Below are 27,919 nucleotides of genomic sequence, written 5' to 3'. Positions count from 1 at the left end.
CAGAAAAACGGGGACATCCTGGTAGCGGCATGCCAAGCATTATTATAAGAAAACTCCGCGAAAGGCAGATTCTCCACCCAGTCCCTTTGGGTCTTGGAAACGTAACACCGTAGGAATTGTTCCAAGGATTGGTTAACCCGTTCCGTCTGACCATTCGACTGTGGGTGAAAGGCCGTCGAAGGACTGAGTCTAACCTGCAGGGCTACACAGACTGCTTTCCAAAAACTGGCAACGAACTGGACACCTCTATCCGAAACGATGTCAGAGGGCAGGCCATGGGCACGAAAGATATGGGTGATGAATAAAGAGGCTAACGTTTTAGCCGAGGGTAAGCCTTTGAGGGGTACGAAATGTGCCATTTTACTAAATCTGTCGACCACAACCCAAATGGTATTAAAACCCAATGATGGTGGAAAGTCCGTAACAAAATCCATGGAGATGTGCGTCCAAGGTTGATCAGGCACAGGTAACGGCACCAGCTGCCCTATGGGGGAAAGACGGGAAGATTTGTTCTGAGCACATGTGTTACATCTGGACACAAACTGCTCTACTTCTGTCCTCATGTTGGGCCACCAGACCGCACGTGACATTAAAGAAAGTGTCTTGGAAACCCCCGGATGGCCGGCGGATTTACATGAATGGAATTCCGAAAAGACCTTTTCCCGGAGCTTCTGGGGAATAAATAATTTACCCTCGGGAGTGGTGGCAGGGACCGAACTTTGGGCCAGCAGCACCGAATCCAGTAGCCCTTGCGTGAGTCCGGCCAGAATGCATGAAGGGGGAATAATGGGATCGGGACGAGAAACTGGATCTTGTATGGCCGCAAAACTCCTGGACAAGGCGTCTGCTAAAACGTTTTTTGCGCCAGGTCGATAAGTAATTAAGAAATTAAACCTGGCAAAAAACAAAGCCCACCTCGCCTGCCGCGAGTTCAATCTCTTGGCTGAGCGTAAATATGCCAAATTTTTATGATCGGTAAAGATCGTGACCTGATATTTGGCCCCTTCCAACCAATGCCTCCATTCTTCTAAGGCACATTTAATGGCCAGCAACTCCCTATTGCCGACATCGTAGTTGCCTTCGGCCTCTGAGAATCTCCTGGAGTAGAAAGCACAAGGATGTAGCAAGCCATCCAGTTTGTCCATTTGAGAAAGAACCGCACCTACGCCAATCTCTGATGCGTCTACCTCGAGAATAAAAGGGAATTCGGGATCGGGGTGTCGAAGAATGGGAGCAGAAGAAAATGCCCGTTTGAGCTCCTTAAAAGCCTCAATGGCAGACACCGACCAGGATGTAGGATCGGCTCCCTTCCTGGTGAGGGCCACAATGGGGGAGACAATATCTGAGAAGTGGGAAATAAACCTCCTGTAGTAGTTCGCGAAGCCCAAAAATCTTTGAACCGCCTTCAAATTCGAAGGTTGCACCCACTCCCGAATGGCCTTAAGCTTGACAGGATCCATGGCGAAACCCTTGGGAGAGATAATGTAACCAAGGAACGAAATGGAATCTACCTCGAACTCGCATTTCTCGAGCTTGGCAAAAAGATTATTCTCCCTAAGCTTCTGAAGCACAGCCCTGACATGCTGGCGATGAAGATCCAAAGAAGAAGAATAAATTAAAATATCGTCAAGATACACCACAACAAAGATACCTAAAAACTCCCTGAGAACATCATTGATGAGGTCCTGGAACACAGCGGGTGCGTTGGCAAGGCCGAACGGCATGACTAAGTACTCATAATGGCCCGAGTGAGTGTTAAACGCCGTCTTCCACTCATCTCCGGCCTTGATGCGGATGAGATTATACGCTCCGCGTAAATCAATCTTAGAAAAAACCACAGCTGCACGCAACTGATCAAAAAGAACAGAGATCAACGGCAAGGGATAAGAATTTTTTACCGTGATGTCGTTTAATTGACGAAAATCAATGCAGGGCCGTAAGGTCCCGTCTTTTTTTTTAACAAAAAAAAAAACCTGCTCCCACTGGAGATTTAGAGGCTCTGATGAAGCCTTTTTTTAAGCTCTCCTCCACGTACTCCTGCATTGCCTTCTCTTCAGGCAAAGACAAAGAGTATAATCTACCCTTGGGTAATTTAGAGTCAGGTAACAAATTAATGGCGCAGTCATACGGACGATGCGGAGGAAGAGAGTCCGCCTCTTTTTTAGAAAAAACATCAGCGAATTCAGCATACTGGGCTGGCAACCCGGCAGGAATGGTAGTGGTGAGAAGAGCTGGAAGACTGATACACTGCTCAAAACACTCCTTGCCCCACCGTATCAATTCCCCAGAACGCCAATCAAAGACCGGGTTATGTCTCTTAAGCCAGGGAAGGCCAAGCACAATGGGTGTAATGGGACACTGAAAAACAAAAAACTTTATGCTCTCCGAATGGGAAAGTCCAACTCGAAAATCTAATAACTCCACAAAATGAGTGATTGCTCCACCAAGCAGGATATTACCGTCTAATCCGCAAACGGTGAGCTGGGACGTCAACAGTTGCAGCGGTAAACCCAAATCATAGACAATTTTACTATCCAAAAAATTGGCTGCGGCGCCAGAATCCACTAACGCCTTACCCTCCCAGGAACTGAAACTAACTGGGATAAACAACGAATCAGATGGGGAAAACAATGAAAGGCCCGAGAAGATACTCCCCATTACTTCTGGGCTCTGCCGTTTCCCTGTAACAGGGAACATTTGTTCAGGATATGATCCTTAGATCCACAGTACATACATAACCCCAGGGAACGTCGTCGGGCCTTCTCCTTGGGAGTGAGCCTAGAAAATAACCTGGTAGCCCCAAGCTGCATGGGTTCACCCAGGTCTGGGGGAGCCTCCTCTGGGAGCTCACAACTGGGTAATGCTTGAGCCTCTTTTTCGCACCGCCTCTCCCTAATCCTCCGATCGATTCGTATGGCTAAAAGGATTAATTTATCCAAAGAAGGAGGAGAGGGATATTGTACCAAGCCATCCTTGACGTTATCCGCCAGGCCTAGGCGAAACTGACTCCGTAGGGCTGGATCATTCCACCCAGAGTCGGCGGCATAACGTCTGAACTTGGCGCTGTACTCCTCGGCAGAAAGATGACCCTGTTTCAGGGCTCTAAGATAAGCCTCAGCGGAGGCTGATCTGTCAGGATCGTCATAAAGGACTCCTAATGCCTGAAAAAAGGCATCTACCGAGCGGAGAGCAGGATCGTCTGGAGCCAGACTAAAGGCCCAAGACTGGGGGTCCCCCTGGAGAAGGGAAATCACAAGACCCACTCTCTGTTGCTCAGAACCTGAGGAGTGTGGTTTTAACTGGAAAAACAATCTACAACTCTCTCTAAAATTTATGAAATGGGGCCTATGACCTGAAAACCTATCAGGGAAATTAACTTTGGGTTCCTGGTGAGAACCCGCTGGTGGCTGAGCTGAGAGTTTGGTGTCCACCTTAATAGACAAATCCTGTAGCTGTTTGGTCAGGAGCGAAACCTGATTGGCCAGAGCTTGGGCCGCGTTGGGATCCATGACGACCAAGCAATAAAAAATGAAAAAATCGCGGTAAGGGAATATGGACCGTTCACTGCGGAGGTGGATGGCCCACAACACTGTAGGCTGGTTATACTGTTAGGCACAAGGTGCCGGGAACCCCAAAGTGGAGGTATCGAGACGGCTCAGACGTGCTAGGAGACCCGGTAACTGTGAAGCTAAATGGGTCCTAGCTGGTAATCATCACCGGTCGACATGGGCCACAGAGGAATCAACAGGGTAATGGAGGGCAATAGCCCTAGAGGCCCATGGGGTAGTAGCGAGGGCAGGTGACTGACCCGGAGGTGGAGATGATCAGCACTGGTAGGGAGGAAACTGTCTCGGCCCCTAACTCCGTTGTCACCCAGTACGTCCCACGGTAGGTGCGGAGGCCCTAAATCTTCTCGCACGGCAGCCACGTTTGAAGCACGGGTTAAGCCTGTACAACTCCGGTGCCCTCCAAAGCGTTTTAGGTGGTGGCCACAACCTACCGTTGGAGGAACGAGGTGGACAAGGGGAGAGCTAACTTAATGACCCCGGTGGCCGAGACAGGTGGCAGGGAAATGGACACAGGAATGGACGGGAGCCCTGGTAACCCCTGCACACTGAACCTAGCACTGATAAGAATACACAAAATAATAAACCACGATACAGCAGGAAGAAATGGAAATAAGGAGTGCGTAACGATACCACTCAGGACCCAAGGCAGAAGACCGGAATGTCTCCAAGGAGACTGCAGGAAGCCGGAAGCCAGGAGAAATCTGCTGGGAACTTCTGAGTAGCAGAATCCACCGACCACAGGCAGGGAAGAAATCCGGGTATAGGAGCTGGAGAAACCACGGGTATAATGCAGGGAAGGAACTGCAGTATGGGCTGAAGAAAACAAGAAGGACACCCCAGGGTGCCTAAGCAATCTTATAACCAGCGGCTTGCTGGACTGTGTAATCTCCATTTATAGGAGAAGTGTGCGTGCAGCAGACTGTGCGCGCGCGAGGTGATGACGCGGCGGGGAAGGACGCCGGGCAGCAGGACGTGGTTGCCAGGCAACGCCCCGATGCTCGGACGCCGGGCGTGACGTCACCGACGCTCGGGACGTTGCCGACGCTCGGGGCGTTGCTGAGCAACGTCCTGATCGTCAGAGGACCGCCCGCCGTGCACCCCGGAGGACGGGGAGGCGACTGCACGGCGGCGGCGTCTGACAGTACCCTGTTTTGCGCCACTGGTTTGCATATCCCATTTTTTGTTCTAAAATTCTCTATTCTGAAGTAAGGGTGTAGCTTCAGTGATCTGTAACCTAAGGCAGCATTGCGCCACGTACCAACTGTCAACCTTTTTTTTTCCTTGTATTTTATTATGCTTATAGGTTTCTCAGGAGTACAGTACAAGGTTATTATGATTATAGTGTAGGTTTCTCATGATTACAGTATAGGGTTATTATGCTTATAGGTTTCTCATGCTTACAGTACAAGGTTATTATGCTTATACTGTAGCTTTCTCATGATTACAGTACAGGGTTGTTATGCTTATACTGTAGGTTTCTCATGATTACAGTACAGGGTTATTATACTTATAGGCTTCTCCTGCTTACAGTACAGGGTTATTATACTTATAGGTTTCTCATGATTACAGTATAGGGTTTTTATACTTATAGGCTTCTCGTGCTTACTGTACAGGGTTTTTATACTTATAGGTTTCTCATGATTACAGTACAGGGTTATTATGCTTATAGGTTTCTCAGGAGTACAGTACAAGGTTATTATGATCATAGTGTAGGTTTCTCATGATTACAGTATAGGGTTATTATGTTTATAGGTTTCTCAGGAGTACAGTACAGGGTTATTATGCTTATAGGTTTCTCATGCTTACAGTACAAGGTTATTATGATTATACTGTAGGTTTCTCATGATTACAGTACAGGGTTATTATGTTTATACTGTAGGTTTCTCCTGATTACAGTACAAGGTTATAATGCTTATAGGCTTCTCCTGCTTACAGTACAGGGTTATTATGCGTATAGGTTTCTCATGATTACAGTACAGGGTTATTATACTGATAGATTTCTCATGCATACAGTACAAGGTTATTATGCTTATACTGTAGGTTTCTCATGCTTACAGTACAGGGTTACTATGCTTATAGGCTTCTCTTTATTACAGTATAGGGTTATTATGCTTATAGATGTCTCATGATTACACTACAGGGTTATTATGCTTATAGGTTTCTCATGATTACAGTACAGGGTTATTAGGCTTATAGACTTCTCATGATTACAGTACATGGTTATGCTTATAGGCTTCTCTTTATTACATTATAGGGTTATTATGCTTATAGGTTACTCATAATTACAGTACAGGGTTAATATTTTTATATGTTTCTTATGCTTAAAGTACAGGGTAAGTACTAGTTCCCATCCGCCGAAAGGAACCCTGCCGCACACTGCCCATTCATCAAACGGACCCTGCTGCCTCCCCTAGTTCCCATCTGCTGAACTGAATTTACCTCAGTGGACTCCAATTAAGCTGTAGGAACGTCTCAAAGATGATCAGTGCAAACAGCATGCAACTAAACTCAATTTTGAGCTTCATGGCAAAGGCTGTGAATACTTATGTACATGTGATTTTTTTTTTAATACATTTTTGAAAAAAGCTCCAAAAACTTTTCTCACATTGGGCGGGATGTTGTAACATCCGCGGCCCCCTTCGCCGGCTACCGCATTATTAATAACGGCATATGCTATAACATATGCCGTTATTCATGCAAGGGACAGCTCTTGCGGTAAGAGCTGTCCCTTGCGATGCGGCGCCGTTGCTGGACTTCCGGGTCTATGACCCGGGAGTCCGTCTGCGCATGCGCAGACTGACGCGCCGGCCGCAGGGCACGCTGGGAGGGATCCGTGACGGATCCCTCAAACAGCGCTGCGGTAAGAAGCCCATAGGCTTCTGCAGGGATTCGCCAGCTTTAGCTGGCGATTCCCTCCGCAGCGCTGACACTGCGGAGGGGGCATATAGCATATAGAAATGCGGTAGAAACCCCGAAAACGGGGTTTTTACCGCATTTCTGCTATATAGCATCCCGCCCCTTGTCATTATGGGGTGTTGTGTGTAGAATTTTGAGGGAAAACATTATTTTATAAAATTTTTGGATAAGGCTTTAACATGACAAAATTTGTAAAAAGTGAAACGTTGTGAATACTTTCCCGATGCACTGTACATCAAAAGAAAATACAAATAGAATGAAAGTAACATTCATAACATAAAACACCTTTTTTTCTTCAGAAAGAAGGAAAGGGTTGCAACATTACATAAAAACTTCCTGGTATATTTAAATGTAAGAGATATCATACACCAGTGATGGCTAATCTTGACACTCCAGCTGTTGTTGAACTACAGAGTGAACTAGAATAGGGGCCTATGAAAGAGTGAACTAGAAAGAGTGAACTAGAATAAGGGCCTATGTGTGCCGTATAATTCCATGTGTGCTGTGTCAGTCCAGGGGTTCCGCCATCTGTACCGTCATGTGTGCTGTATCAGGTCAGGGGTGCCACCATCTGTGCGTATAATTCCTGGGGTAAGCCAAGTCTGCCGTATAATTCATGGGGTGCTGCCAAGTGTGCTGTATTAGTCCAGGGGTGATGCTAAGTGTGCCATATCAGTCCAGGGGTGATACCAAGTGTGCCGTATCAGTCCAGGGGTGAGCCCAGTCTGCCAAATAATTCCTGGGGTAAGCCAAGTCTGCCGTATAATTCATGGGGTGCTGCCAAATGTGCTGTTTTAGTCCAGTGGTGACCCAAAACGCGAAAAGTGGCCGGTGCACATCCCTAGTATTTAATATAAATTGAATTTGTAATGTTCATTTTCTTGGTGTTTCAATCAAAAAATTCAACTTTACTTTTTAAAAAACATTATATTAACCATACAATTCATTAACCTTTCAACAATCCCAATTAAAAAATGAGGCTAACTATGGTTCTGATTCTCCATGGCCATGTCCCAATTTCTTCGAACATGCCAACAATCGATCTTGACTAATGCCTGACATATTTAGGTTTCAAACAACTCTTTGCTCCATTACAGTGCAGCCACTAGCTGCGCAATGTAATGGATTGTGGCTGTGGAAGTGCTTAATGACATGGTTGGTGCAATTCCAGAAATCCCAGCTGTCCTAATTTTCGCAGGAGAGTCCCTTTTTTTGTGACTTTTCCGCTGCCACACATGAAATTCAGTGATGTCATCAGGTCCCAGATCCATACACGTAGTTATTGATGATATAGTCCAATTGAGCTGCATGTACAGTCGATGGAGGACATCGCTAAAAATCCACAGGAGTGCGCATCATTCATAATATTGAGTGCACACACTAAGCAATATTACAAATGAGATCACTCAGAAGGGCCAAAATGAACGATATTGTGTAATAGTGTATAACATCGAGATATTTGTCATTACCTATACAAAGATCTGTTATTAACCTGCTATGAAATAAAAAAAAAATATTGCATAACCTTTTAATTTGGTACATCAATGTATTAGTTTACACAATATTAGCATCTTATTATATAGACTAAGCACCCATTATCGGGCTCACTAATTCATGTTTACCCAGAAACCTCATATTGCGATGTTTGCCTATGACATCACTTACCCTAACAGACACACACATCCTTTATCAGTAAGCTAATAGTATTGTAAACAAAATTGTATTCCACAGTGTATTCTACAGAGGCTAATTATACATAGTGTGACGGTATGGTAAATCTCTGTTATCAGACACCAAAAACCACTAAGTGGCACTGGAAGGAAAATTATTACATTGCAGGTCAGAGATCTACAGCTACATCAGAGATCTACAGTATGGATGGTGTAATGGTTAGCATTACTGCCTCACAACAATGAGGTCATGGGTTCCATTCACACCATGACTGTGCAGAGTTTGCAAGGAATCGGTGAGCAGAGCTCCTGGGGGCTGTCTGGCCATCAGGGCTTCCTGCTACTGTGACCTCTGATGATGTAAAGAGAACATACTTTACTGCACCAGGGGTCAGAGGAGCAGCAGGGAGCCCCGATGACCATCAGCCTTCATTAGAGAACCAATCACCGGTCCCTCGGCAGGTAAGTATGATTTTTTTTTTTACACTGTAATCACAGTGAGCCCTGATAATATAAAAGCTGAAGCTGGCATTATTATCACAAAGCTTACTGCAGTTTTCTTTTTACATATATTTCTTTGTAAATTTGTCCAATCCACCGCAGGGACCCCGCCACTGACTTCCTATTTGCCGAACGGACCCTGCAGCACACTGCCCATTCGCCGGACAGACCCCGCTTCCTCCCCAGCTGCACACTGTCCGCTGCCTACCCAGCATGGACCCCTCTGCCTACACAGCATGGATCCCTGGTAAGTACCAGGGGAGGGGGGACCAATGTAGGATCCAATATACTGGTTCAGACCTGTTCACACTGCACAAATAACGGGTCTGAATCGTGTAAGATCCTTCTATTTACCAGTTTTGAATTACTGGTTTTCTTGAACCGGTAATTTAAAACTGGTGCTTTCACACTGCAGCTCTAACCGTTTTAAATGGCTATAAAAATGGCAATATACCGTTTTAGAGCTGCAGTGTGAAAGGGGTATAAATAACTAAGGATGTAGCCAGGCACAAGAAACCAGGTGGTGAACAACTTTTGTTATTCCTAGCCTCGCGATCAGGACCAGAGCACCTACTGCTCTGTGTAGACAGACACTTGCTCTGTAATCACTATAATGTCACTTGTTTCTGTAATCACTATAATGTCACTTGTTTCTGTAATCACTATAATTTATCTATTATACTTCAGTGGGAAACATTTCATTTCCCACCCACAGCTACTACTGTGATTTCGCTCTACTTCATGTGTGATGTGTTCTCTGAAACTCTTACATTATAATCTTTTTATAAATACACTTTTTTCTTCAGTTTAATATATGACTGTATGCAACCTTTTGTAACATGATATTCCTAACTATCAGATCCTAATAAAATGCTGCTGCTTTATACAGAATAATTATAACAGGAAGCAGGAAGAGGAAGCGTTTCACACTGGAGAATAAAATATCACATGGAACCAGGGCCGGCTCTATTACTAGGCAGCTTTAGGCAGCTGCCTAGGGCGCCAGGATCTGGGGGGCGCCACCAAGTCTACAAATCAAAAAACCAAAGATGTCTATGAGGTACTTAATGCAGGTGGCAGCTGTGGAACTTCTAAGACCTCACCTCTATACTTTCCCTTGAGTCATACTTCCTACATTGCTAGGATTGGATGACCACTAGGATTGGGTGACCACATGATCTAAAAAAAAAAATTGGGGGGGGGGGGGGGGGGCGGTGGTAGGTTGAAGTTTTGCCTAGGGTGCTGAGAAGCCTTGCACCGGCCCTGCATGAAACTCAGTCTATACTGTATCTATGGATAACAGTATCTGTACTATAGACCTACAAGGTTGTAAAATGCAACGGAATATTACAGAAACTGTAAATAAATAAATTAATAAATGTTTCTTTATATTTGCAAGTGTGCCTTCTAGTCCAGTGGTTACCAACCTGGGGTACTTGTACCCCTGCGGGTAACCTGCAGACTGGTTGGGGGTACTTGAAAATAATATTGGTAATGGCGGAAGAAACTCCCATTGCCATGTAGTTTAACCGTGCCACTTCTGGTTCCATCTGCAACGTCATCAGCGTCTCTTCACTCTTTTGTCTGACCAGCAATACAACAGCAATGATCATCTGCCCCACGCCGACACGGGTGGAGGAAGCAGTGGCATTTATACAAAAAGAGTTAGCAGGAAACCTGAAGTACACAGCCAGTGGGCAAACACAGAGGAACCGAATTCCTGACCGCGTCCCTCTGTGTCTGACCCAGGGGTGCTTGACGCACTGGCAGTTGTGCCAAGAGTTGATGGACCAGAATCAGAATAAATTATTTACAGTCCTTGTGATGGGCAGAGCCAGTGGTGGTGACTGGCAGTTATACAATACCTGGACAAATAGAACAACTGTCCACCACATAACTATATGGATGACAAGTAAACACAATTTACTTAATTTAATACAGTACGTTTAACTGAATTTCTCAATAAGAAACGTTTGGCCTAGAGATGTCATAAACAAAATGCTGATATTCTAGATCACCATGATTTAAGAAAGATTGGGAACCAGCGTCATCAGAAAGGAGAGGACTTCAGGACTATTATATCCCATTTGTAGCTTTGTATTATGGGCCTAATTCAGTACCGATCAGTCCCCGGCGTATTCACACGGGGGACCGATGTTTAGTCTCTGTGCATGCGTATGCCAAAATACGCATTTGTAGGGCCGATGTGCGAACACCTTCGGCGACTTTCACAGTAGCCAAGGCATTCACATAGGCTGGTTTCCTGCTCACGGCACCGCAGCCTCTGGCTCTTTCCTTCTCCAACCGCCGGTCATCTGCTCCACGGCTAGAAGGGGTTTGGGCAGCGGCGCAGCAGTATTTAAAAAAACAAAAGGGTGCAGGGAATTGCTTTGGACCCCCCCCCCCCCCCCCCAAGCCTCCAGGCCCCATAGCAGCTGCATCCCCTGCACCCTCTATAGTTACGGCACTGGTATCATGGATTGTAGCAGATATTAATAAATGATAATAACATTTCATGGAACAGGCTGTTTACTCTTAGGCAACGTGTTAAGGATCTCACACTGGCTATAAGCTTCAGAAACCAAGAAACTACAGGCTTCATTCAATTAAGTGTAATATTTTCTGTGAAAGGGACAGAAATCCGGATATTGCTGAAGAGCTGTAATTTGCTTTGTATGGGAAATGGCTTCTTTGTGATCAAATTTAGCAAATGTATTAAGATGACATCAAATCTTAGATGTACAGTTACATGTTTTGCTAATGTGTATGTAATTAATCGCCATGGAAACACTCTTCATTTAACCAGACTCACAGCGGTCATCAGCACATTACAAAGATACAGTACAGGACCAAGAAGAACAAACCAGAAACAGCTAATGGCAAAGTGATTACTAGAATGTACTTCATACCTCCCAACGGTCACGATTACAGCGGGACAGTCCCGATTTTCGGGTCCTGTCCCGCTGTCCCACCCGCGGCAGGCATTGTCCCGCTGCGGGGGGTGGCAGTTGGGAGACCCCCCATTCTATTCTCGTATGAAAATGAGGTTGCGGCTAATTAGCATAGACCACACCCTCATTTGCATACACCCCACCCCCTTTTCGGGCACTCACGCGAGTGTCCCTATTTCATCAGGACTGAAGTTGGGAGGTATGGTACTTTATTTTATATATTATTATTATGGGGGTATTCAATCATGGCTGATATTTCTGACAGTCGGAAATATCATCCATCAATCCCAGCTATTTTCGCCTGGGATTTACCTACTGTATGCAGATTCGACTTTTCAAAAAGTTGAATCTGCATTGTCGAAAATGGATGCTGGATTATCGAATCTGCGGCTGTTTTTGACAATCTGCGGCTGTTCCGAATGTTGGAATGGTTCAGACAGTTGGAAGATTGAATTCCGACTCTCGAATTGAGAATTTAACTGTCAGACAGTCAGAATCAAGATGCAATACCTCTCTATACAGTAAATTGGTAACAGGATATGTGGTGTCACACGAATGGGTGGAGACAGACACATTGGTCAAGCACAGATGATGTTCAACGAGCATCTAAAAACTGCAATGTAAAATACAGACAACTTTGTACTCACAGGGAAGACTTTTGTCTACTCTCACAGAATGTAAAGGAGATTCCACCACTGGCGTACAGTGACACATGGGTGAGGGCCATGAATGACCCCATCACACCCATTTTTTTTTTCTGTGAAAGTACCATTGTTAGGCACAAAAATTGTATATGTAGTCCAGCCAAAAGAAATAAGCCTGTACTGTATATCCAAATGTAAGCACTCCTACACCTAATACCCAAGAAACACCCCTGTGAAAACCAACTGCTCTCATCGGAAGGTGTAGACTTGTGTGACCACATAGATGCCACAAATCTATGTTACCCTATAGAAATTAAAAACTATAACACTATGAACCACACGACTGAAAATTGTTTTACAAATTTTGTATTTTGTTAATAAGTACAAGGATCAAACACATTTTAAAAGCATCATGCAGTACATTATAGGGGCATATGCATCAAGCCTTATGCAGCCCACACACGCACCGATCCCGGCGTGCGTTGTGGGCTTAACTAGCACACATAGCATCGCATCGTATGCCTTGTGCATACGATGTGCATGCGATGCGATGCTGTGCTAGAAAAAGCTAGTACAAAAAGTATGTGCAGCACATACTTTTTGTACTGTACAATGAGGTGCCGCGGGAGTGCGCACCCCATCGTACAGCATCGCACCGCCCGCATCGGTGCGTGTGTGGCCTCCTTTAGAAAGAGAAAAAGTTAAGGAGTTGTGCAAAGCAACCAATCAGTTAAGCCGGGTACACAGTTCATGACTCGCTCCATGAGCAATATTGTCAACTATTTCCTTTGAACTCCAAATGAACAATATAGCGCATACACACTGGATGATTCAGTGACATAATTGGGTCCATTCAGTGATCATTCAGTGTCATGATCGTGTCCCCACTTTGTACATGCAGTCGCTGACGTTATAGTCGAAGTGAGCTGCATGTACATACGATGGTGGACATGGGGCCTAATTCAGACCTGATCGCAAAGCTGCTTTTTTAGAAATTGGACAAAACCATGTGCACTGCAGGTGGGGCAAATGTAACATGTCCAGAGAGAGTTAGAGTTGGGTGAGGTATATTGTTTCTGTGCAAGGTAAATATTGACTGCTTTGTTTTTGCACTGCAATTTAGATTTACATTTGAACACACCCCACCCAAATCTAACTCTCTCTGCACATGTTACATTTGTCCCACCTACAGTGCAGCATGGGTTTTATATTTGCCAAAAAAGCACTTTTGCGATCAAGTCTGATATGGACTCTGATATGGACAGATCATAGCTCCGCTCAGTGCATTCCATTGTGCACTGAGTGATTGATTGATTGATTGTCTCCTGCAGAAACAGAGAACAGCCCCCTACTCTACTCATTGGTGGACAGCAGGAGCATTGGCTCCAGTGCTGCAAGCTCATACCACTGACAAGAGTCCATGTGACATCAGGAATACATCAGGGATCCGATTTTATCGCTCCGGTATCCCCTGTGGCAGACGGTCGTAACCCTGAAAGTCCAGTGACTGGCACTCATCGCAAATCAATAGTGTTTTCTTAGCGACCAATATACTTTTAATGATTATTAAACTCATATACAAAGATATATTTGTTCATATATAAAATATTTATTAAAAGTCCAATAAAAAATTGACAGTTCTTTTACATGGCTCCTTATGGCTAGAGTAATTCACAGTGTTTAACAGTTGTTTTGCAATCACAATTTGGAGCAGTTACCCAACGCGTTTCTTTTCATCAAGAAACTTCATCAGGGGAAACAACTGATCTACAACTTTCAGCTGATTTTTGACAGTTATAATTCTCCTTATTTTCTAATTGAAGTTTTCTAGACTCAAAGTTGGCTTAATCCTCCCAGTTTGTAGTAACAGACTTGTTCTGATCTTTTCTGGGGTAGTGTTTTCAACTTCCTTGTACAACAATTTAGTATTAATAATTCTCCTGATATAGCATACCTTCATAAATAAGAAGAGGGATGATTTTTAGGACCTCATAATAACAAGTAGACCGTTTGGTAAAGAGAAGAATAGTACCATCTCAATGGAGAATCATTCTGTAAAAAACTAGTTTGCTTATTTGTGTAATGGGTTTCATCTCCAATTCCTCTATCAACTGCAGAGTATGTGTGCTCTCCTTAGTGTCCAGCTCACAAATTACATATGTGCACAGCTCAGCTCCTAAACCAGGAATGAGGGCATTCTTGGTTTGGGAGCTGAGCTGTGCACATATGCCCCACTGAATCACTGTTTTGGTGGCTGATTGCAATTAAGATCACATAGTGCCTACTCACATACCTGAGTTAATTTAAGTTTTTTTGAGGAATCAACTCTGGTGGATATCTAACAAACCTATATTGAAAGTACCCGTGGGATATATATTTATATATACATTGGACCATTATACCTTTAGTGAGGAACCACATCCCCAACAACCGATTGTGTGGTCATCCAATCAATCTGCTGTATTTCTGCCCCTGATGAAGTCATCATTATGACGAAACATGTTGGGATAACCACATCGCTGTATTGATTGCAATGTCCACACGCTAAAACGATTCCACATTGATGATTCACTGAACTGTATCAAAAAATTCTGTATGTTATGCCCTTAGGGCAACTTTTTGTAAATATTACTTGAACGTATTCTGTTTACATTTTAATTTAGCGCACTCTGAACCCATTCCTTCTTTTCATCTTGAAACGTTGGGTTCCGTCTAACAGGGGATCCATCCAGAGATGATGCTAGCATTTATTACAGAGCGGACTGGGGCCCTCTCTCACTCTCTATATATATATAATATAGTTATGTAAATATGATTTTATTATATTTAACATGCTATTCCCTTATGTACTTACAGTTGCAAACTTCTAGACTTGCTTACATTGGGATGTGAGTAACAGAATAGTGACATGAAGCAAACAGCACATTTGTCCTTGACAATCCCAAACAAAGCGAGTGCTCAGGTTACCCATTCTTTATTCGGACCATCTGCCAGCGCAGCAGCCATCAGTCACTATGAGTGCATTATTGTATTCAGGGGTAATGCACTCAAATATAAGCTAATACCATTAACTAATTCCCCTGGGTTCACCAAATATGGCAACTTCAGAACTAATTTTCCAGGATAGAGATAACAAAATCACAGGTGCAGAGTGTTTACCTTTCTACGTCAACTAATAAAAACAGCCTTCCAATATTTACCTACCCAGACAATATCTATGCAATAACATATTATTTCAGCTATGTTTAAAAAGAAAACATACTAATGTAAAGCAGAGTTCAGAACAATTAAGTCCACCATATGCTGTGATATTTGAATGCAATCAAGATAGAAGCAGAAGTGTAGTGTGTAGTATAGAAGTGTAGTGTGTAAAATAGAAGCGTAGTGTGTAGTATAGAAGTGTAGTGTGTAGTATAGAAGTGTGGTGTGTAAAATAGAAGTGTGGTGTGTAGTATAGAAGTGTAGTGTGTAGTATAGAAGTGTGGTGTGTAAAATAGAAGTGTGGTGTGTAGTATAGCAGTGTGGTGTGTAGTATAGATGTGTAGGTCCACTTATTAGAACGGTACTTATGTAGTATCTGGGCTGCCGATTTTGTGATTGTATGCCTTACCTTAAGGCATACAATCAGATGCGATGCGATTCGATGCGATTCGATGTGATTTTGCATAGGATTCAATGTTAAGAAGGTCCTGTTCATTTCCCCACTATCCAAGTGGGCATAGAGTTGATTTTATATAGTGTGGCGAGCGCAGCGAGCCACCGAGCCCGAAGCGTGGCGAGCGGACGCATATTTCTTAAAAAGTATTCTGTGTCCCCTCGCGGGGCTCGCCACTCTTCGGGCTCGGTGGCTCACTACGCTCGCCACAGTTTTATATCCAACTCCATGCCCACTTGGATAGTGGGGAAAGGAAAAGGACCCCTTTTTCCCATTGAATTCTATGTTAAAATGGACTCAGACCATTTTAACATTGCATCCTATGGAAAAATCTTGACCATCGCATCTCATACGATTTGGTCGCATGCGATGCGATGCGATCCGATTTCTAAATCGGACGCCCAGATACTACATAAGTACCTTAGAACGTCTTATGGGCCGTATTTATTAAGTAGTGGCTTTTAACGCTGCGATTTGTTGTCAGTTCTGACCACAAGATTTATTACACTAATAATAATGAAACCAGGCATTTTTGTGCTATATGCAGCCACTATCTACCTTGTACCAGGCACTGGGAGCAAACAGATGCTACACGAGTTGACATAAGACATGGGGCAGATGTAATAAGCCTGGTAAAATTCTGAAGTTGTGATAAAGCGGTGATAAAGCGGAATCAACTCCTAACTGTCAAACACTGCTGATTGGCTGCTGCATTATCACCTTTCACTTTATCACCCTACTAGGCTTAATACATCTACCCCAGTGCTACAAATTAAAAGTAATGGATACATTAATATCCTAAATGCCTAGAGGAGATCCCAGATGACAGCTTTTGCAATGTTCTTTGACTTTGAGATGTGACCATTTTTAGGCCACAAACTCTCCACCCTACCCCCAGTCCCTATCTGCTCCTACCTCCAATCTCTGTCTTCACAGCTCCCTATCTAAAAATATCCAGCAAGTTTGAAACATATCAGTGTCCCTGCAAAAATTGCTTTCACTTTCTGTTATGACATCTTCTAGCACACAGGTTCTCAAAGTTGGTCCTCAGGACCCCACACAGTGTATGTTTTGCAGGACTCCTCACATAATTGCAAGTTAAATAATTATCTCCAAGTGTGGATCTTTTAAAATGGATCAGTGAGTAATTAGTACACCTGTGCACCAGCTGGGTGACCTGTAAATTTGAACTGTGTGGGGTCCTGAGGACCGAGTTTGAGAACCACTGTTCAAGCACACAAAGTAGTAATTTAGTCCGTTGAGTGGCCTCTAGTGCCCACTAGAAGTACTTCACCTCATAGAAGTAAGGAGTAGTTAGCCTTTTATATATATATCTATATATATCTATACTTCTTAAAAGGTGCTGGAGGATTCACACGTGCATACCCTATTCTGGTATCATATCTTTCACTCCTTCATGAGTGCCCAGCCGCTTTTATAAGGGCCTTCATTAAAGGTTCTTCATCATCGGATTTTTCCGATTTTTTTAAAATAAAAAGGAAATTCTGTTTCTGTTCTTAAACCTAGCATACCGCCCACTCCCGTGTACCCCTGAGGAAGTCTCTTCGGAGACGAAACGCGTCGGGTCTATCCATGCGGTCTCAAAGATCATAATGTGCCAATGCTTTTATGCATATTTTTAATAAATGTCTATAAGAACGTTTGATTGTCTATCTGCCTAAATTTTGAGCACTTGACCAGGTGGTGGAAATCACATCAGCGCCCTCCACATTTCACTGTCTGATATCTATATATAGATATATAGATATATATCTATATATCTATATATAGATATATAGATATATAGATATAGACATAGATACATACATACATACATACATACCGATTTACATGTCTATCTGTTTATATATCCGCACACACACACAGGTGCTCAGGTGTTGACACTGAAACAAAAAAAGGTGAAAAACTCATGTCGACCCATACATGTGTTGATCTTTTTCATGTCAACCTTTTTCCAGTGTCGATCTTTTGCGGTCGATCTAGAGATTATTTATGAGCAACCCAATGTCCTATTCAAGCTTTTCCTTCTCTACAAAACATTATCATTATAATAATTAGCAGGCAGTGGTAAATAACAGTTTAGCACACTGATGCTATTGTGTACATTAACTTTATTTCAGTTTTACTTTATGACCTGCATAATAAATACAAGCAATTAATACCTACACTTAACACATACAAGAAACTAAAATGGAAAGTTGACATTGTTTATTGCTAAGCAAATCAAAAATATTATAAAATGTAGAAAACTGAAACTGAAAAACATGGTCATGTAAAAAATGCAATCCTAACTTGTTACAGTCTGCTACCCATGACCTCATCAGACAATGTATAAGGTGTGCCCAAATGAAAGGGAAACTTTTACTGAAGCGGCATTGTATCTATAGATGGTGTGGCATTTTTCCCCATTTGCGCATGTGTAGTGAACAGCTTCGCCTCAGTTTCTTTTTTCCTGTTTTGCGTGGTCGGATGCATGATAGGTTCCTCCAGATCAGTGCATTTATTGCAGGATAAAAGTGGTGAACAGAGAGCAGTGTCTGCACCATTTGGGAATGAGATCCTCCATAGCCAAAATCGTGGCAGGGTTGGTGACAACGTGCGCCTGCCTGGGCCGTGGTAAGTTCTTGATGCTTTCGCACCCCACCTCATAACGCTGACACCACCAGGATATAGGGCAACGTGCGATAAATGTCTGAGGCATGCTCGCTTTCTGCACTACCAAATTGGATAACATCTCTTTGCGCTGATCTGGAGGAACCCATCAGGCACCCGACCGCGCAAACCAACTTTCCAGGAATGAAGAAACTGAGGCGAAGCCATTCACTACACATGCGCAACTGGGAAAACGCCACGCCATCTATCGGCAAACACATTAACCCACTGCGATGAGATACAACAGTCTCCTTTTCATTTGGGCACACCTTGGGGGAAATTTAATAGGATGAGAGATTCAGAAAGTGGGAGATTTGGTAAGAAATCTCCAGGTTTTTTAAAGCGCCAATCATTTACACTGCAAAATCACACTGGTTTTGCAGTGTAAATGATTGCCGCTTTTTAAAAAACCTGGAGATTTCTTACCAAATCTCTCACTTTCTGAATCTCTCATCCTATTAAATGTCACCCCTTATGTAATACTGTATAACAAATGTTATTCTATGCATTCATTTCCAGGTGATATAGACGTATAATGATCTCATTTATGAGAGTGAGAAAGAAATCACCATTCATCTGTCAATAGGCATGATATTGTCAAATGCAAGTCATTTAGTTTATATTCAATGCACTTTGAAAAAAGTGTCACAAGGTGCATTCACAATACTGGCAAGACAAATATTAGATGATGTTTAAACAGAGAAAGTCACAAGCTTTCTAACGACATATCACAATGCATGAAAACCACAGAAATAGCATGGAAACTTATAACAGCACCCTTAAGGGCTCGTCCGATTAAACCCATCTTCGAACTTAAATAGTCCCTTAAGATGATAAGGTAGTGTGCAAAGATTGAAGACGTTTGGTTAAAGCGTTCAAGAGTTATTGTGGAACATCCATACACACACGTTAAATTATACTGTAGATATATTGTATATATAAATCCACATAATATAAATCCTGTGTACACATTTTAATACATTCAAATACTTCAGGGTTGCCGACCCTCCCGGAATTCCCGGGAGTCTCCCGAAAATCGGGTCCTCCTCCCGGCCCCCCGGAAGGGTGGGCAACCCTCCCGGAATCTGGGGGACCCCCCTGAGCCCCCCGAATCGCGGCATGTAAATGCCGCAATCCGCGGGTCTCAGAGGAGGGGGCGGGGCTAAAATGGCACAATCGCGTCATTTTAGCCCCGCCCCCTCCATAGAGTTCAGTCATTTTTCCTGTTTCCCGTAATGGGGGCGGGGCTTAATGACGTCACAGTCAAGCCCCGCCCCCCGAACGGGTAAGGAAAGTCTCCTCTCCGGGCTTCTCCCGGAGAGGAGCATTTATAAGTCGGCAACCTTGAAATACTTTGGGAAGATTAAACCTTTTCAAATTTCAATAACCTGCTGGGACTGATGGAAACATTTCCCTCTGCCTCTAAAGTATTTCAGGAAATATAAGTATTTTCTTCATTTTACGCCATTCTGAAATGTGTTCTATAAAGTTAACTTTTACCGGTATGTTTAATGTTTTTATACTTGCTGAATAGCATACATCGTTAAAGCACTGTAGAGAGCAATGGCTTGCTACCTACTGTGTTATACTCAGATAATAACGAGAAAACTATTGCATCATCTTCTCCAAGAACCCTTTACTGAATAGTGGGGAGACGAAAAAAATGTAGAAAGGCTTTTTTCCAAATTTTTACATGAAAACAAAAGAAGACCTTTAAAGAGCACTATGCCTCAATATTAACTTCATGATTGATTAGACTAGAGGCAGTAGGAAGACTGGAACTTATGGGCCTTATTCTAGTTCACTCTTAGAGGCAAATTCCTTCTGGACAAAACCATGTGCACTGCAGGTGGGGCAGATGTTGTGCAGAGAGAATTAGATTTGGGTGGGGTTTTTCTTCATAGTGAGATCTATATTGCAGTGTAAGAATAAAGCAGTCAGTATTTTCCCTGCACAGAAATACAATAAGTCACCCAAAGCTAATTCTCTCTGCACAGGTTACATCTGCCCCCTGCAGTGCAGATGGTGTTGTCCAACTAAGAAGGAATTTGCCTCTAAGAGTGAACTAGAATAAGGTCCTATGTTCAGTGGCGTTAATATGGGAGTGCGGGACTCCCACAGAGGGACACCAAAATGCCAGCTCTTGCTCAGTGGCAGGAGCCAGGTGCTACACTGTAACATTAGGTGTAGCACCAGCCTCCCGTCACAGAATAGGAGCCTGCACTGCAGCCACAGCAGTCTCTGAGTGTAGTCTGAATCTCCCCAAAACAGGGGTTTCAGTTTGGAGTGTGAAGCCATGCTCCTCATAACCACTTTCTTTCACATAGATCACTCAGATCTGCTACTACAACTACTACTACTACTACTGCTGCTGCTGCTGCTACTACTACTACTACAACTACACTAGTAGTAGTAGTAGTAGTAGTAGTAGTAGTAGTAGTAGTAGTACAAATAGCATTTATAGGTGTAGCCTTTACTTCAAGATTGCTACTTTTGAAAAAAAAAATTCTTACTGAAATAATATGGAAGGCAAGCTGGTTCTGCAGAGGTGTTTGCCTTAGAGCAGGGGTGGCCAAAACTGTTCTCAAGATCTAGCAACAGTTTATGTATTTCAGGCAACATGTGGATCTATAGTAGGAATGAATGCAGCACGCATTTCAAAATGTGACAGTTAGTAATGACTTACCTGTGCACCAGCTAGGACATTTGGGTCATGTGACAGTTAGTAATGACTGCAACTGTGCACCAGCTAGGTGATTTGGGTCATGTGACAGTTAGTAATGACTACAGCTGGGCACCTGCTAGGTGATTTGGAAAACATGGACCGTTGGTAGATCTCGAGGATCGGTTTGGTTAGCCCTGCCTTAAAACATAGAAAAAAAGGACCTTGACAAAACTGTGTTACACCTTAGTGGACGGTTAAATCTAAATCCTACAGGAACTCTAAAGTCACAAGCACATGACACAGCAAAACAAGGGGAGGAGCAAGGTCCAAACACGGGAGCGCATATGTACCCCCGAAGGCTCGCTTCGATCGCCACACTTTGGCCACATTTTGATTGTCTCCCCTTCCCACTAGATGTCTCCCCTTCCTACTAAATTGTAAGCTCCTCACAGCAGGGCCCTCTTTCCTCTTGTTGTTAAAGCCCTCTTCTTTTCACATTTCACTTACAGCTCTCCTATACTCACTCAGCGACCACCATCGTCCGCATACTTATCTCCATCTTTGGCCACCTGCCCCTTGTACAGTGATGGCTAACCTTGACACTCCAGCTGTTGTTGAACTACATATCCCAGCATGCCCTGCATCAGTTTTAGCATGGCCAAATAGTAAAACTGTAGAAGGCCATGCTGGGATGTGTAGTTCAACAACAGCTGGAGTGTCAAGGTTAGCCATCACTGCCCTAGTAGTAAGTTGATCACATCCTCACTACTTACCTAATCTGTAGTGTGTATTGAATTGTGGCGCTCATTTTACATATACTCTATTTTTAATATTTATTTTCTGTGATGTTAAGTTTTGTCTCTCTATACTGTTCCACTGTATGTCCATTGTATGGCGCTGCAAAACACTTGTGGTGCCTAAGAAATAAAATCTAATAACGATAATAATAACTATAATAAAGATAATATATGGTGTCATGGATAGTGACAGTGCTAGGTCACCAACCTTGATGCTCCTCCTCAGGATGCATGGTTGGTCCTCCAAGGTCCTTTAGCCCACTAAAATCTAGCAACTGCTATTAGGGAACCCGTTTTAAATAAGTAGATACAATTCTAGTTGGGAAGGGGTGTAGCCTAGCCAAATTCTAAAGCAATGTTATCCGGTATTCATGGGTTACATGCAAAAGTAGAACATATTTTCCCTATGTGCTACTTTTGATTTGCACTCCTTGCATTCTAACATGGTTTGTCCAAGAACAAATTGCTCCTATCTTTTGCTGTGCTCCTATCTCTGCATAAGTTCCTGGATTTGTAAAAATGCCAAGCTGATAGATAGTGACAGGCAAGAATTTGCTTGCTCATTAATGCCCCTTTCAGACCGCACTTAAAAACCGGTATTTTGCAGATTTTTAACCGTTTTAAAACGGTAATCTGTGCAGTCTGAAAGGTACAGGACCACTTTACCATTTTACAAAAGCCGTTTTTGTAAAATGGAGGGTCCTACCCATTTCAGACCCGGTATTTTGGCATCAAAATCGGGTCTGAAACGGTATTTAGGACCCAGCCAATGAGCTGGGTCCTAAATTCAGCGCAGTGAATATTTAATGAGCACTCATTAAATATTCATAGCACTGGAGCCGCCACCCGCCCCCCCCCCCCCTCCCCGGACGTGGGTTAACATCCCCCGCAATGTGTTAAGAAACCCCCCCCCCGTGCAGCCGGTACCTCCGTAATTGCGGATCCCGGCAGTATGGACGGCTGCGCTTGTAAAAAAAAAAGTGACTTTCGGAAAATGGCTGCCCCATAGGAAAACCTGTTTAAAAAAACTGTCTTTCGTATGGGGGCAGCCATTTTCCGAAAGTCACTTTTCTTGAAAAGTGACTTTGTGTGTTGGGGGGGGCGCTGAAGACCCTTTGGAAAGTTTGACCCTTTGAAAGCTTTGACCCTGTATTTGAAAAGTTTCCAAAAACGGGTCTGCCAGTGTAAAAAAAGCCACACTTAAACGGTAATATACCGTTTAAGAGATGCGGTGTGAAAGGGGTTTAACCTGGCAGACCCGTTTTTGGAAACGTTTCCAAATACAGGGTCAAAGCCAGTTTTGCGGTCTGAAAGCAGCTTAAGTAATTCGGTATTTGGTAGGAACTATGGGTCCGATTCAGACCTGTTTGCTGTGCACTAGCGATTATCAGTTGACCACGCATGCGCATGATACAGTATGCTGTGCGCATTTGTGAGCCATCTGTATAAAGGCAGCCAGCAAAGGTTAGCCTGCACTGGCTGCTTGCAGGGTGTTTTCTCTGTGTGCATCGCTGCTGTGCACAGGGGAAGGGGGATCTCGGTGTGGCATCATTTACCTGCTTGCTGGGCTCCGAACTATTGCAGCCCAGTGAGCAGGTCTGAATCGGGCCCTATGTGAGACTATGGGGTTTATTCTAGTTCATTCTTTCTGACAAAATCCTTCTTAGATGGACAAAACCATGTGCACTGCAGGGGGGCAGATGTAACATGTGCAGAGAGAATTAGATTTGGGTGAGTTTTTTTGTTTCTGTGCAGGGAAAATACTGACTGCATGATTTTACACTGCAATATAGATCTCACTTTGAAGAAAAACCCCACCCAAATCTAATTCTCTCTGCACAAGTTACATCTGCCCCACCCGCAGTGCACATGGTTTTGTCCATCTAAGAAGGATTTTGTCAGAAAGAATGAACTAGAATAACCCCCTATATTAGCAGAACCTTTCATGTGATCATATACTACTATGATAAAATTGTGTTCTCATCACAATAAAGGAGAATTTAATTTTAGTAAAAGTAAAATATTAACAAACATAAACAACAGCACTGTAGTTTCATATATTGAAGAACATATGCACAGTATGCATCGCACAAATGTATATTTAACAACTGAATGATAAAGAATGAACAAAGTAAAATATAAGTTGGAATGTGACTATACAATTACTTATCACCAATAGCAGCAAACAGATTATTGCCCACATTTAGCTTGGATTACTTCTGCGATTCACACTGCATTTCCCGATGGTGTTGGAATTGTGCACACGCAGGACTCCACCTGCATATGTGCAGGACGGTTCCAGCGATCGCATTACAAAACTGCAATCTTATTTGCCTGACATAAGGCCCCCATCCACTAGGGTGATGTATAACTCACCCGGCAGCAGGATCGCATATCATACACTGTGGGGGTTATTCTAGTTCACTCGCAAAGGCACAATCACTCTTTAATGGTCAAAACCATGTGCACTGCAGGAGGGGCTAATGTAACATGTGCAGAGAGTAGGGATGGCCATCGACCATCAATGATTCAAAATCATTGATGGCTCATGGCCGATGTCGAATACTTTTGCCATCGATGGGGAGAACCAGATGATTTCCCTCCATCGATGGAACAGCAAAACAATGTTTTGTTGTTTTGTTTTTTTTCAAAGTGCCGGGACACGGAGCATAGCTCCGCCCCGACACCCGCGAAGCCCCACCCCATTTTTCGATTGGCCCACAGGCCAATCAATCAAACACAATGGCAACAATGGCCATCCCTAGCAGAGAGTTAGATTTGGGTGTTTTATTGTTTCTGTGCAGTGTAAATACTGTCTGCTTAATTTATACACTACAACATAGATATCAGTTTGAAGTACAAACCCCACCCAAATGTAACTCTCTCTGCACATGTTACATCAGCCCCACCTGCAGTGCATATGGTTTTGTCCATTATAAAGTGATTGTACCTTTGCGAGTGAACTAGAATCACCCCCTGTATACATTGTATACAATGTAGTGTACGTGATCCTAGCAAGGGCTACGAGCTGCGACAAATATTCATGGCAGCCCATAGGATCTGCAACTGCGTTGCGAGGCTAACGGGAATGCACCTCACATCACAATGGCAGGAAAATGACATGCGATGTGTTACATTTCCTGCAATCCATCACATTAATACATCGGAATTGCAAAAAAGTGGACATGTCGCACTAGCCGATGGCCGCCTTAACAGGCAGAGGTGTTTGCAGGGATGAAAGGGGCGGGGCCAGCCGCTATTTCTGCAAGCAGAGGCGTGTTGCCCCCATTTTCCTGGAGTGACCAGGCCAAGGACTGTGCCGCGAGGCTGTGACAGGCAGCCTGATTTAAAAAAGTGTCTTTGTTGTCTATGCTGCACTCTTGGTATTGTAGTTGTTCTGTATATTGTTAGTTACAGTTGCACTACAGTTTATGCAGCTTCATTCTGCAACAGATAATGCATATATTACAGGGTCTGTTTTTGCACTGCTGGATGGGTATGCAATAAAGATTCAAATGCCAATAAATGTCAGAGTTTGATTTAGTGTGGTCATTGCAGAATTCAATTATGGTGCAGACAAGGCATGTCCATGTTAACGGTCATAAGTATGCCGTATTGTATACTGTGCATATAATCCAGGTCTACAGCGTCTGTGACTTTATTTTGTACCATTATGAGTAAGGGTGTTTTTCAGCCTATACTCTGGACATGAGAACAGTTTTCTGCACTGATGCTGCCCCTTGGTCAATAGGATTGATTTACTATATATCTTACTGGATATAACTGGAGGCCTAAAGTGTACAAATTGTACAAATCAGAGAGCAATGTTATTCATTGTGTGACTTCATATTACACTGTCATGGTGCAGTAGTTCTTTGGTTTTAATATAACAAGCCTGTTATCATGATTTAGACAACTGACAGTGACAAAGCTGGTCTGTCTATAATATTTCCTGCAGAACACTTGTGGCTGTTAGCAATACACCTTCTAAGTACAGGGATGCAACAGATTAATATGAAAGCCATCTAAAACACTGAAGCCAACAGGATTTTTTTTAAGGATTTGGGTAAATAAATAAATTATATACTTTGGTAGTGGTAGCTAATGCTTTAGTTGCCATCCAACCAGATACAGGCAGAAACACTGGTATAAAGGGCATTTGGCTTGGACGTTAAATAAGGAAAACCTAGGAGTTCAGCACCTAGGACAGCTCCAGAAAACGCTCATAGACTATCATTACACAGTAGCAGAAGGGTACTATTTCTATAACTGGTAAATCGCTGGTAACGTCAAATAAAATTAACCCCCCTAGCAGAAAGCACTTTGCCTGTCATTAATGTCTAGCCTAATAATACCTTAGACATAGAGCACATAGCACTAAATAATAACAATGAATTCGGAAACCAGCAGAACACACTTGTTGGACTACAATGGTCCAGTGTATAATTAAATTAACACTGTCTCCACTTCAAAAATATGTCCATTTCATAGGTGATGTGACATTATTTGATACATTTAAAACTAATATATAAACAGATTGATGGAAATGTATTTATTATTTATTACCAGTTATATATATCCGCCCAGGACACAGGTGCATCTACATACAGGTGCCCAGGTTACAGGTGCATCTACATACAGGCACCCAGGATATAGGTGCATCTACATACCGGTGCCCAGGATACAGGTGCCCATGATACCGGTGCATCTACATACAGGCGCCCAGGATACAGGTGCCCATGATACAAGTGCATCTACATACAGGCGCCCAGGATACAGGAGCAGGGCAGCAGACATTTCTGTGCACTGCTTGTTCTCGCTGTAGACACTGGCCAGGTATCTTATTACCACGGGTTACATCTAAGCTGGCAAGTAGCAGACGAATGGAAAATGAATCATCTCTCCTATTGGATCTCTGTGCTGCCGTGCCCTCAGCTCCCCACACACCATCTACTGTATCTCATCATGCCTGCCCTGCGGGTGCATATGTGCCAGCATACTGGGAAAGCGACACCCAATAGTGCCTACTGGAGACCTGCTGACCCAGGCAGGTGACACTTTCAGGTGTTTTTTAATGTTCAAGGGAACAAGCAAACTGCTGGGACTAGAGTCCCACTAGGGAAGTCCTGCCTGAGTTGTACGTAGGATAACATAAGTAGACGCCCTCCTGTTACCGAATATTAGACGCAAGCTACTACTGACACAGCAGACAGATAGCTGCTCCATAAACCATTGCACGCTGCCCCTGTATAAGGCGGAGGGTAGTGATAGCAATAGCAGAGATACAGTAGCTGGGAATGGGCGTCCGATACACGAGTGCAGGCACAGGACGGGACACGGGATGCTACAGAGAATTCCCCATGCACTCACCTTGCCCCGGTACTCAGCAGCAGCAGTGGGCAGCGCAGAGCTCCATGTCTCCCCGTCTGTGCCAGGGAGGAGGGGGAGGGGGCGGGGCGGCAGCAGCAGGATGTACACGCGCAGAGCTCCTGAATCATTCACTCTAAACCTGGGTCACATGGCCTCGCCGCCTCATGTATAATTCACCAGCACATTACACTGGGGAAGGGACTGAGGTTGTGACAGACAGACTGGCAAGGAAGATGGCGACGGCGGACTTTAGGGGGTTAAATGTGGTGCTGAAGTATACTGTAACCTAGGAAGTGCACCTGCATGGAGCAATGAGGAGGAGCAATTCCATAACTACCACAGTGACAGGAGCAGGCGCTACCTGACTCTTATTGTCACAGTTTACAGGCAAAATTTTTTAATTTTTTATCAAAGGCATCCAAAACCAAATGAAATAACATAGCTGGGAACACCTAGCTGCTAGGAACCAGTCATTCCCCCATGCAATGCATTACAATCCTGCCCAGTG

The 27,919-nt window shown here is 43.6% G+C and overlaps 1 protein-coding gene across 1 annotated transcript in view; it reads right to left on the bottom strand.

The window, feature by feature from the left end:
* The window catches only part of SLC7A14 (solute carrier family 7 member 14), an 80,436-nt gene extending 52,883 nt beyond the window's left edge, over nt 1–27,553 (bottom strand). The window contains exon 1 of the mRNA XM_083177778.1: nt 27,412–27,553. The gene's annotated coding sequence lies outside the window, so the exon portion shown is untranslated. The remainder of the gene's footprint in view (nt 1–27,411) is intronic.
* Nucleotides 27,554–27,919: the final 366 nt, after the last annotated feature.

Source organism: Crinia signifera, chromosome 3 (genome assembly GCF_055691185.1).
Source record: "Crinia signifera chromosome 3, ASM5569118v1, whole genome shotgun sequence".
NCBI classification, from domain to species: domain Eukaryota; kingdom Metazoa; phylum Chordata; class Amphibia; order Anura; family Myobatrachidae; genus Crinia; species Crinia signifera.
This window is presented reverse-complemented; position numbering and strand designations above follow the sequence as displayed.